The sequence below is a fragment of the Oryctolagus cuniculus genome, chromosome 5, assembly GCF_051225735.1.
Source record: "Oryctolagus cuniculus isolate XC-2025 breed Fujian yellow rabbit chromosome 5, ASM5122573v1, whole genome shotgun sequence".
Taxonomy (NCBI): domain Eukaryota; kingdom Metazoa; phylum Chordata; class Mammalia; order Lagomorpha; family Leporidae; genus Oryctolagus; species Oryctolagus cuniculus.
Window position 1 is genome coordinate 117,581,269 of NC_142871.1, and position 12,421 is coordinate 117,593,689.

General features: G+C 41.5%; 1 long non-coding RNA gene across 4 annotated transcripts in view; it reads right to left on the minus strand.

Moving 5' to 3' along the window:
* LOC149126626 (uncharacterized) overlaps window positions 1-12,415 on the minus strand; it is a 46,130-nt gene extending 33,715 nt beyond the window's left edge. For 2 of the 4 annotated variants that reach the window (XR_016234001.1, XR_016234000.1), the window contains exons 1-2: window positions 12,035-12,391; window positions 11,416-11,639 (exon numbers count right to left, since the gene is read on the minus strand). This is a non-coding gene — a long non-coding RNA (uncharacterized LOC149126626). Of the gene's footprint in view, window positions 1-11,415; window positions 11,643-12,034 lie in introns of all 4 variants that reach the window. The other 2 variants (XR_016233999.1, XR_016233998.1) reach the window with 2 other exon arrangements.
* Window positions 12,416-12,421: the final 6 nt, after the last annotated feature.

A 12,421-nucleotide genomic window follows, 5' to 3' on the forward strand; every position in this document is an offset into this window, starting at 1 on the left:
AAGATTGAAGTCGGTGAACTCAAAAGGCTTCCATAGCCTTGGCAACGCATGACTAGAGCCTAGGGAGATTACTGATGCCATAATCAAGAGTGTCAAATTGTTAAGTCAACAACAGGAGTCACTGTGTGCTTACTTCTCATGTGGGATCTGTCCTTAATGTGTTGTTCAATGTGAAGTAATGCTATAACTAGTACTGAAACAGTATTTTACACTTTGTGTTTCTGTGTGGGTGCAAACTGATGAAATCTTTACTTAATATATACTAAATCGATCTTCTGTATATAAAGAGAATTGAAAATGAATCTTGATGTGAATGGAATGGGAGAGGGAGCGGGAGATGGGAGGGGTGTGAGTGGGAGGGAAATTATGGGGGGGGGAGCCATTGTAATCCATAAACTGTACTTTGGAAATTTATATTTACTAAATAAAAAAAATAAAAAAAACCCCTTGTATTTCAACCTGCTTCTGGCTTCTCTTGAGCCCTTAAGTCCCTTTCAGCTCTGATGGTGAATGACTCCATGTTCCCTGGCAGACAAAGGAGTGCTTAACAATTGGGACAGACATACACCAAAGCTGGCAAGGAATCCTTCTGCACATAACGTCATCTGTCAACCTCTCCTTCACAGTACATACACGTTCGAAATTATTCATTCACCAAACATTTAATGTATCTCCTAGTACTGGACACTAGCTAATCCAAGGTGAAAAATGTATTAAGTCCTCGCCTTCAGGTGTTTCATGGGAGGAAAAAGCTGAGTAAACTAACAAAACATAGTGAGAGAGCTGTTGAGATGAGCTGGGCATTATGGCCACCTAGAAAGGGGTGCCTAATTGAGCAGACCCAAAAGAAGTTGTCTTTGATCTGAATCATACAGGACAAGTGCAGTGAAAGTAGCTCCAGGAAGTGGGATCTGCAGAAGACACGGGGATGAAAGCAGTGCTGGACTTAGAAGGACTATAGATAGTAGGAATCTGCATGTTATGCTAAGGAGGTTCAACTTCTTCCAAAAAGGCAAATGAAATCACTGATGGAATTTAAGCAAGGGTTGACACAACCACATTGGTTTTTTAAAAAGATGGTCCTGAGCAGTGAAGATGGATAAGTTGGAGGAGTTTATGGGAGCAGGGGGAAATGTATTAAAGCTGGAGACTGAGTTGTGCAGCTGTGTGTGTGTGTGTGTATGTTTAGAGGTGGGGAGAAGGGTACAAAATTAAAAGTATGGTCTACAGGGACAGCCACAATCAAAGAGACCTTTCTGGTCTCTTTGACATCAAGTAGGTCTGATTCCTACTCTTACCTGGTTTTACTTTCTGTTCCTTTTTTTTACCATGCTAATCATTTATTTGTAGGTCTACCTAATGACTATCTTCTTTTTTTTTTTTTTTTTTTTTGACAGGCAGAGTGGACAGTGAGAGAGAGAGAGACAGAGAGAAAGGTCTTCCTTTGCCGTTGGTTCACCCTCCAATGGCCGCTGCGGCCGGCGCGCTGCGGCCGGTGCACCGCGCTGATCCGATGGCAGGAGCCAGGAGCCAGGTGCTTTTCCTGGTCTCCCATGGGGTGCAGGGCCCAAGCACCTGGGCCATCCTCCACTGCACTCCCTGGCCACAGCAGAGGGCTGGCCTGGAAGAGGGGCAACCAGGACAGAATCCGGCGCCCCGACCGGGACTAGAACCCAATGTGCCGGCGCCGCTAGGCGGAGGATTAGCCTAGTGAGCCACGGCGCCGGCCTAATGACTATCTTCTTTAAATTTTAAGGACCAAAAGGGCAAGAATGATGTGTATATATTTTATTGTCATTGAAATAATAAAATTTCCCTTTTAACCATTTTAAGTGTACAGTTCAGTATTAATAAGTATATTTACACTGCTATGAAACAGATTTCCAGAACCCTTGCATCTCGCAAATCTGAAACTCTATAACCATTTGTATTAGTCCTTTTGGGCTACTATAATGAAATATAGCCATTTATTTCTCATAGTGTTGAAGGCTTAGAAGTCTGACATTGAAGTGCTGGCAGATTTGGTGTCTGGTGAGGGCATATTCCTCACAGATGGCTACTTCTTACCATGTCTTCACATGGTGAAAGGGGCAAGGCAGCTCTCTGGGGCCTCTTCTATGAGGACACTGCTATGATTAAAATATAGGGTTGTCCCCACTAAAAGGCAGTGGTGTCTGGGAGGTATAGGGTCCTAGGGCACTGCCCTCATGACTGGATCAATGTTTTTTTCAAGAGACTGGATTAGGTGCTCCTGAATCTAGACTGGATCGCTCAGGAGTGAGTCAGGTCTTACAGGACTGGATTAGTTGCCTCAAGGGTAGTTGTTATAAAGTGAGCCTACATGTACCCTTGGTCTCTCTGGCTCCTTCTGCACATGCTCATTTCCCCCTTTCTACTTTCTTGCCATGTTGTGGTGGAGTCTGAGGCCCTCAACAAGCTGATCAGATATGGCTGCCTGATCATAGGTAGAACCATGAGCCAAAATAACCTCTTTGTATATTAGCAAGCCTCAAGTATTTTGTTATAGCAACACAAAACAGAGTAAGACAAGCACTCAGGAGGGCTCTGTTTTCATGACTGAATCATTTCCCAAAGACCAATCCTCTTCCTAACATCCCCCTGGGGGTTATATTTCCACACTGCATTTAAAGAGGACACACATATTCAGACTTTAGCACCACTGAGCAACTCTCCTTTCTCCTACCCTCAGCCCTTGGTAACCACCATTCCATACACATTTGATTCCATTATATGAACTTGATTACTTTAGATACCAAATATTAGTGGAATATAAAGTATTTGTCCTTTTGTGACTGGCTATTTCACATAGCAAAGTATCTTTAAGGTGCACTCCTGTGTGTGCAGCACATGACAGGATTTCCTTCCTATTTAAGATTACGTAGTGTTCCATTATATATATACATCACACCTTGTTTATCCAGTCATCTATTTATGGACATTTGATTTGCTTCTATTCTTGGCTATTGTGAATTATATTGCTACAAACATGGGTATTTTTATATCTCTTGGGCATCCTGAGTTCAATTCTTTGGATATATATACCCAGAAGTGGCACTGCTGATAATTCTATTTTTTATTTTTTGAGGAACTGCTATACTGTTTTCCAAAGATGATATGTTTTTTTAAAAAAAGTTTTACTTCATTATTTATTTGATATCACTTGATAGGTGGAACAGGAGGTGAGAGAGAGAGAGAGAGAGAGAGAGAGATCTCCCATCTGTTGGTTCACTCCCCAAATGCTTGCTATGCTCAAGTCGGGGCCAGGCTCACGCCAGGAGCCATGAATTTAATCTAGGTTTCCCACGTGGGTGGGAGAACCCAATTATCTGGGCCATTACCTGCTGCTTTCCAGGGTGTGCATTAGGAAGCTAGAATAGGGAGAACTGGGACTTGAACCTAGGTACTCAGAAACATCCCAAGTGACATCTCAACTGCTATGCGAAGCATTCATCCCTGATACGCATTTAAATCACTAACACATACTCTGTACTTAATATAATTCCTAGGTATAAAGTAGACTCTGAAATGTTTCTTGATTGCATAAATAATAAAAGAAACTTGAGGGTAATAAAATGAGAGACTTAGGCCTCTGCATCATGACCTATCTTGACAAAGGCCTGGTCACATTCACTAAAAACCCTGATGTAGTGGCCTGTCCAGTTTACACTTCAAGACTGAGACAGAATGAAACACAAGGGAAAGGCCAAAATTTTAGCTGATTTCATTTATGGTTCATTTTACTAAAATTGTTAAGTTCTCTTGCCTTTTGCTTCCCTTATTACCTAGTCCTTTCCCCCATTAAAGTTTCAAATTCTTCGAAAAAGCAAAAAGGGAAGAAAAGCAAGAACTCAAGTGCAAGTTGAGAAATTTCCTCAGAGTCATGGAGGAGCTGGGTACCATTGACGCCACAGGTCTCAGTCCTTGTTCAAATGAACTAGGGATGACCTGAAGAGGGTCACCATCTAGTGGACATCAACAGAAATGTCCTGAAGAATGGTCGCCACCCACTGGGAGTGACTATCTCAGGTCAGCTGACCAGGCTGTTCTCTGGGTAGTGGCCCAACAGCTGATTCCTGGGCCAGCTCTTTGCCATTCAGCAGCAAACACAGCAGCAGCTGTCAGTTGGCACCTGACAGTCCAGTCTCTGGGCAGGAGCTGGTGCCTCAGTCCACCCATGTTCCAAAGGGTGTCATCAACACCTCTGAAGCCTTTGAGGTCAGTGACTAGGTCTCTCTCTGAGGCTGGTTTCTAGCCAAAAATTAGGCAAGAGAGGGGTGTAGGAACAAGGCCCGAGAATCTGAAAAAGTTTATTCCTTGTTTCCTACAGGATGTTCCAGGAAACCTTAACTTAAAATTGTACTGGGGGTTGCAGAATAGGATGAACCACTACTCAGAAGGAATGAGGCAAAAGCCCAGCCCAAGTCAGATCATTGAATAAAAATGTGTGTTGCTTGAGCAAGAAGAACCCCCTCATTTCCCCTTTTCTGCATTCTGGACACTCCTCTAATTCTTGTTTAAAAGCCCTGGAAAACTACTTTCTAGGCAGGCTGTGTCTTTAGGCCACTATACCTCCCCCACTGTCCCCTTCACCTGTTACAATAAATAAAACTTTACTCTGAGCAACTCCTGATGCTGATTCTTTCATGATGCCCCAAAAGAGCAGATCTGTGGGTCTGCTAACAAAGTTTGAGAAGCCCAGATAGGGACTGTCCCTGGGTGACTGGGAACCAGGACTGAAGCAACTGGCAGCGGCAGCTTGTCCAGGGCTTACTCGTTCTCAGGGAATGGTTGCTCTGGTCCATCAGGGCAAGAGGTTTCACTTGGAGCCTGGCAGTTCTTCCTGCTCACTCAGATATCGTAGGGGTGAAGTGGCTACCTGGACCCCCTCTCTTCCCAGCATCTCAGGGAATCAAGGAGTGGGTAATTTGGGGTTACTGATTATAACAGGGGTCTAAGAGTTGCTGAAAGTGGAATACGAGACAGGAAGTACACTATCAGGAAAGAACTGGGGACTAGAAAGAACAGTATTCTTGGGGACAGTGAAGGAAAAGCATCAGGTTTCGCTTTGGCAGATTGAGGATTGCAAAGGAGTGATCCAAGAAGTCTCTGGGCCAGGTTTATCTGTAAGTCTGGCTTACGTGACTCAATCCTTCTCCAATTCACAGGTGTTGTCCTATTTCATTCACATTTAGCAACTCTATGGTAACAGGTAAAAAATGATACAGCATTTCATGTTTTTGAACTGATAAAGATTGTCGGGGGTGGTGTCCGCTGTGGTGCAGTGGGTTAACGCCCTGGCCTAAAGCGCCGGCATCCCATATGGACGCCGGTTCTAGTCCTGGTTGCTCCTCTTCCAGTCCAGCTCTCTGCTATGGCCTGGGAAGGCAGTGGAGGATGACCCAAGTCTTTGGGCCCCTACACCCATGTGAGAGACCCAGAAGAAGCTCCTGTCTCCTGGCTTCGGATCAGTGCAGCACTGGCCGTAGCAGCCATTTGGGGGGTGAACCAAAGGAAGGAAGGCCTTTCTCTCTGTCTGTCTCTCTCTCACAGTCTATAACTCTACCTGTCAAATAAATTTTTAAAACAGTTATTTATTTATTTGGAAAACCAGTTAGAGAGAGAGAGGGAGAAACACAGAGAGAGATCTTCCATCCACTGGTTCACTCTCCAAATGGCTGTAATGGCCAGGGCTGGACCAGGTGGAAGCCAGGAACTAGGAACTTTTTCCAGGTCTCTCAGATGGGTGCAAGAGCCCAAGCACTTGGGCCACCCTCTGCTGCTTTCCCAGGCCATCAGAAGGGAAATGGATAGGAAGTGGAACAGCCAGGACTCGAACTGACGACCATATGAGATGCTGATGTCACAGGCAGCAACCTAACCCATTACTCCACAAGGCCAGCCCAAAAAGGCCATCTTCTGTTGCTTTCCTAGATGTATTAGCAGGGAGTTGGATTGAAAGTAGAGCAGCTGGGACTCAAACAGGCACCCATATGGGATGCTGGTGCTGCAAGCCGCAGCTTAATCCACTGTACCACAATACTAGGCCCTCAAAATTTCCTTATATTTAGTTTCATGTATACCAATTCTGTTGCTTACCATTGATTTTGCATTTATAGGACTATAAAACATAAACCCTAAGCAAGGAATATGAAACTGTCACTTTGTGTTTTGTTTTCTCTACTCTGCTATGATGAGTAGTTTCCTCAACTCCATCTTCTAGTTTATCTTTTCAAATATGTCCACTCTAACTTTAACCAGTCCACTAGTTTATCCTTTCAATAACTATATTTTCAGTTCTTAAAGTTCGATTTGCCCAGATCTTTCAGGAACTTGTCCTGTTCTCTACCTACACACACACACACACCCCTCTTTTTTAAATATGTTTAATTCAGAGTATTTTTTTGGGTCTCTGTTATCTAAATTACAAAATGGAGCTTTACACTAAATAGTCTGTGAAATTCTAATATGTGCCCTGATATTCTTTCAATTTTTAAAATAAAAATTGTTGGAGTGCTTTGGATTTTCAAGTGATAATGGTGGCACTGGAGCATGACAGTGAGTAGTAGAGTGATTATTTTAAAAGTCACATTCCCCAGGCCTCCGAGACTGAGCCAACACCTTCAGTTTTTTCATATCCACTGCCTATATTAGCATAGAGAAAAACGGGACTCATCAGATGGACACAGGGCATGAAAAATTTCCATACAGATTTGGTGTCACAAGAGAGTTTTTTTGATAGTTAAAATTTAAAAAAAATTTTTCTGAAAGGCGGAGCTATAGAGATCTTCCATCCACTGGTTTACTCCTCAGATGGCAGGTGAGAGATATTTTTGAGAACCTCATCAAAGAATCCAGCAAAAGGCTGGTGAACATTAAACCATTGTTTCTCAGAGATTTTTGTTTTGACATTTGTAGTACATATACTATAGAGTGTCAATGGCTTTTTTACACTCTTTAAAAACCAACAGAAGGGTCAGTGTTGTAGCACAACAGGTTAATCCTTGCCAACAATGTGGGAGGCCTGAATGGAGTTCCTGGCTTTGGCCTGGTCCAGCCCCAGCAGTTGTGGCCATTTGTGGATTGAACCTGCAGATGGAAGATCGATTTCCATCTCTGTCTCTCTCTTTCACTCCCTTCCTCTCTGTGTAACTCTGCCTTTCAAATAAATAAGTAAATATTTAATAACAACAATCAAACTCAACATAATGTTTGTGAACTGGAAGGATGATGAAGATCAACACAGTTGGCCCACTGTGTTTCCAGGTTCTGTATCCAAAAAGTCAACCAATCATGGATCACACATTATGCAGATAGGCCCACAAGGGTTTGGTCTGTATTGAACATGTACAGATGATTTTTCTTGTCATAATTCCCTAAACTATACAGTGTGACAACTATTTACATACATTTCCTTTATATTAGGTGTTGTAAAAGTTATCTAGAGATGATTTAAAGCATATGGGAGGATGTGTGTAGTTTAGGCAAATGGCGAGGATACAATTAAACTTTATGTTCAAATTTCTTCCAATAGTGTTGGATCTTCACTATTACCCTTCTAGATGCACTTATGATGCTTTTATTATCTGATTTTTAAAAAGATTTACTTATTTGAAAGGCAGAGTATCTCTCTCACACACAGAGAGAGAGAGAGAGAGAGAGAGAGAGAGAGAGAGAGATATTCTGATTTACTGGTTTACTTCCCAAATGCCCAAAGTAGGCCGAAGCCAGGATCTCCATCTGGGTCTCCCAAGTAGGTAGCAAAAATTCAAGTGTTTAGTCATCATGTGCTGCTTCCCAAGTGCATTAGCAGGTAGCTGAATCAGGAGTGGAATATCTAGGACTCAAATTGGCACTCTGGTATGGGATGTGAGCATCCCAAGCAGTGGCATGACACAGTTCACAATGCCAGCCCCTTGATTATTTTTTGCTTGGATTTCTACATTTAAACAGATTGAGGGTTAATTTATATATATTTGCTTAATGTGTACATGGTTGCTTCCAGTGCTACCATATACTCATCTCTCCTGCAGACCCTTCATTCCTACCACACTGGTATTTCCCAAAGCCTTGTCTATGGCAACCTTTACACTTTGCTTAAAATGCCATCAATTTGGGGCCGGTGCTGTGGCATAGCAGGTAAAGCCACTGCCTGCAGTGCCAGCATCCCATATAGGCACTGGTTCGAGACAATCTAGCTCTCTGCTATGGCCTGGGAAAGCAATAGAAGACGGTCCAAGTCCTTGGGCCCCTGCACCCGTGTGGGAAGACCCAGAAGAAGCTCCTGGCTCCTGGCTTCGGATCTGCACAGCTCTGGCTGTTGAGGCCAATTGGGGAGTGAACCAGCGGATGGAGGACCTCTCTCTCTTTCTCTCTGCCTCTCCTTTTCTCTCTGTGTAACTCTTTCAAATAAATAATAAAATAAATCTTAAAAAAATGCCATCAATGCTACATCTCCCTAGAGGCTATGTTTCCTACTTTCTGATCCTCTCTTCAAATATTGCCCCTCCATATGCATGGGAGATTGGTCCAAGACCCTTCTCTGTTAGCAAAATCTGTGAATGCTCAAGCTCCTCATATAAAATGGGATAATATTTGCATATAACCTATGTATATCCTCCCGTATATTTCAAATAAGCTCTAGATTACTTGTAATACTTAATACAGTATAAATGCAATAAAACAGCTGCTGTACTACATTGTTCAGCAAATCATAACAAAAAAAAAACCTTCAGTACATTCAGTGCAGATGCAAGTTTTTTTCCTGAATATTTCTGATTCAAGGTTGGTTGAATCTATGGATATGGAATCCAGGATTATGTAGGGCTGATTATACTAACTCATTTCTTTAGCCCTCCTGCATTGCTACAGTCCAAACTTACACCTACTATTTTTTAATGCACACAATATTTTATACCAGGCCTCTAACTCATTTTTAATTCATTTAAAAACAAAATATCTGTTCACTTAATATTTAAGTAAATTTTACTGATGCTTAAAGGTCAGATTCTGCCTTTGGATCTTAACATACTATATCTTTGTTCAAACCAATGAACCGATGCAGGTATTCTAAGAAGCAGCTCAAATATCTGCCCTGAGGTGTAGATTTTCTTACCTCTAAGATTCTGTGGACTTTGGGTAAGTGTCAAAGGACTCATAATGCATTGTGATACCTTCATGATGCCTAAAAGAAGTTATTAATCACAGGGCACTCTTTGAAATCTTTTACAAAATATAATGTTTGAACAAAGATATGTATCATTTATAGAGTATTAATAATAATTTTTATAAATTTGAATTGTGTCTCTGGGTATTTTCTGGTCCCTAAGGACACAGAAAAATGCAAGTGTTACATATACTTGGCAATCTTTGTTCTCCATGGTTGTCCTGCATAATCTGCTCTCTAGAGAGCCCTCTAGTGTTTATTTAGCCTTGGAGACTGGTTTGGGTCCTTCAAGGATTCAGGTGAAAAGGAAGTGCATAAGGAGGAAAGCAGGAATTGAGCAAATATGGAAACACAAATGCACTGCTTCACCAGGTTATGTGTGCCAAGAAATTTTGAATCAGAAGTCGAAGAGGGTCAGTGGCTAAGCTCACATGAGTCTGTATGATACATGTGCAAATCACCAAGCTTTTTTTAAGCAACAACTTGATTGTTCTCTCTGGGTTGTTTGGAGGAGTGGGGGATAACAAAGAAAACATGCTTTCTCCGCTTAGAGACGCCCTGATCTCATGGAAAAAGACAGGAATATCAACTCAATAGCCCTTTGTCCTTCACAGCTGAAAATTACCACATTAGGGCAAATCAAATCTCCATCAAGGAGCACTGCATGATTAACTCACTACAGAATATATAGTTTAGAATATATAAACAGTTATATAGTTTCCAAATGTACCACAGGTTCATGGAATGCAAGAGAGGGATAGATATTAGAGACTTTCTAACTCAGTTTCTCATCTTACATATGTGGAAACTGAAGCCCAGAAAAAAAAAAAAATGTGTTAAGCTCAAAGATGCAGTTTATAGACTCACAGTACTTGGACTTCCCACTAGAAATGACTTAATTTCTTTGCTAGTTTAAATTAAACTTCCTGTTTTTTTTTTTAATTTCAAGTTGTTTCCAGAGAAGAGAATACTATCAGTATTACATTTAGTATATTCAAAAATAAGAGCTATGAATAAGTGATAAAGACATTCTTGAGTTACTAAGTAATTATCTCTGGGTGGGTATTGGGTACAATGGTTTAAGACACCACTTGGGATGCCTGTATTCTGTATCATAGTGCCTGGGTTTGAATTCTGGCTCTGCTTCTAATTCCAGTTTTTCTTTTTTAAAATAATATTTATCTTACTTATTTGAAAGGGAGAGTTACAGAGACAGAATGGGAAAGACAGCCATCTTCTATCTGTTGGTTCACTCCCCGAATGGCCACAATGGCCAAGTTGGGCTAGGCTGAAGCCAGGAGCCAGGAGCTTCATCCAGATCTCCCAAGTGGGTGCAAGGGCCCAAGTACATGGGCCATCCTTTGCTGCTTCCCCAGGCACATTAGCAGGGAGGTAGATGAGAAGCAGAGCAGCCAGGACTGGAAATGGGACCCATATGGATACTGGCATTGTGGGCAGTGGCTTCACGGGACACGTCACAATGCCAACTTCCCAATTTCAGTTTTCTGCTTATGTGTACTCTGGGAGGCAGCAGGTGATGGCGCAAGCACTTGGGTTCTGATACTCAATGTGGGAGACCTGGATTGCATTTCTGGCTCCTGGCTTCAGCCTGGCCCAATCCTGGCTGTTGCTGGCCAGGGGGAGTGAACAAGCAGTGGGAGATCACTCTCTCTCAACTAAATAAAAATAGATAAATAAGTAAAAATTTTTAAAAAGTAATTATCCCTTACTACACAATTGCAATTAGGATTCTCATTCTGGAACTTCTTTTTTGCTTATTAACCCATACAAAAGCAAGTAATCAAATGACAGCCTTATTTTCTTTGCTTAATGATCAATTTATCTGCCTAACAGGACTGCGTAAAACATTTAGTAATTATAAAATGAATAATGATAACTAAAAAAATACACATACAAATAGATGGTATACATATTTGTTTTGGTAGGTTATATTTGGAATATTTATCAGCACACTTTGGATCCTGGATGCTTTCAAACATAAGCTAATAGTTGGCAAAAATTTGTGATATATGAATAGAGTTACTGATTGTTCTGTGTTAGTTAATTTGATACTTTAACTTCCTGTGAAGTAAAAATTAAAAACATATGCTGGGGCAATTGACACATTTTTCATTATCCAGAGTGGTGTCTACAAAGGTAAAAGCTGGGATGGGTATTTGCTGAAGCGGTTAAGATACTGCTTGGGATGCTTGCAGCCCATTTTGGAGTACCTGGGTTCAAGTCTTGGCTCCGCTTCTGATTCCAGCTTCCTGTTAATGTGCACTTTGGGAGGCAGTGGGTGATGGAGCAAGCAGTTGGGTCCCTGTCACCTTGGAAGGAGACCAGGATCGAGTTCTGGGCTTCTGGTTTGGTCTGGTCCATCCTTGGCCATTGTGGGTTCTTCCAGGTTGAGCCAGCAGATTGGAGATTTCTCTTTCTCTCCCTCTCTTTTTCTCTGCTTTTCAAATAAATAAAATTATTCATTGATCTGTATGTTTAAGATTTGTGAATTACATTTACTACATGTAAGTTATACAACAAAAAAGACTAAAAATATAATTAGAAAATCAACCACGAAGGACTAAAACAAGAACACCTTGTACAACTTATATTTTAATTTCATATTTGCTATATTTTAATTACTGATTCATATTCAATCAAAGATGGCATTAAATACCCCCACCTTGTGTTTATCTCTCTGCACACTAGGTTACTGAAGAGTATCCTGTGATCTTTTCATAAATCAAGGAAACCTTTAATTTACTTGTTTGCAAGTAAGACAGTGTAGTAACTTACATCCAGAATTTTGTATAACACACAAAGCCATCTATAAGTGGGCAGGGTACATACCGAAAATTTTTCTTTCACTTCATCCTCCTCCGCGACCTATTTTTACGAGGTACTTCAGGCAAAGGTATTCAGATAGCAAAAGGGTCCTAACTGTAACTTCTCCCTGCACATGCCATGATTCTATACTCCATTCCTAGAGTCTCAAAATCCAATTTCTCCTCTCTAGAAGCCACTTGAGGGCAGTTCTGATTCAAGTGTATTTTAAAGACGACTGGTCTTTATTGTTTTCATCTTCCTGCGTTATAAACCCTCCTATAATGTTCAGTCTACTTTCAAGGAAGGACTAACCCGCCAGCCCTTGTTTGGTCACGGTAGTAGGTCAGGGACCACAGCTTGAAAAAACGCGGTGAAACATCCGGAACCGGGAAAGGACTACAACTCCCAGAA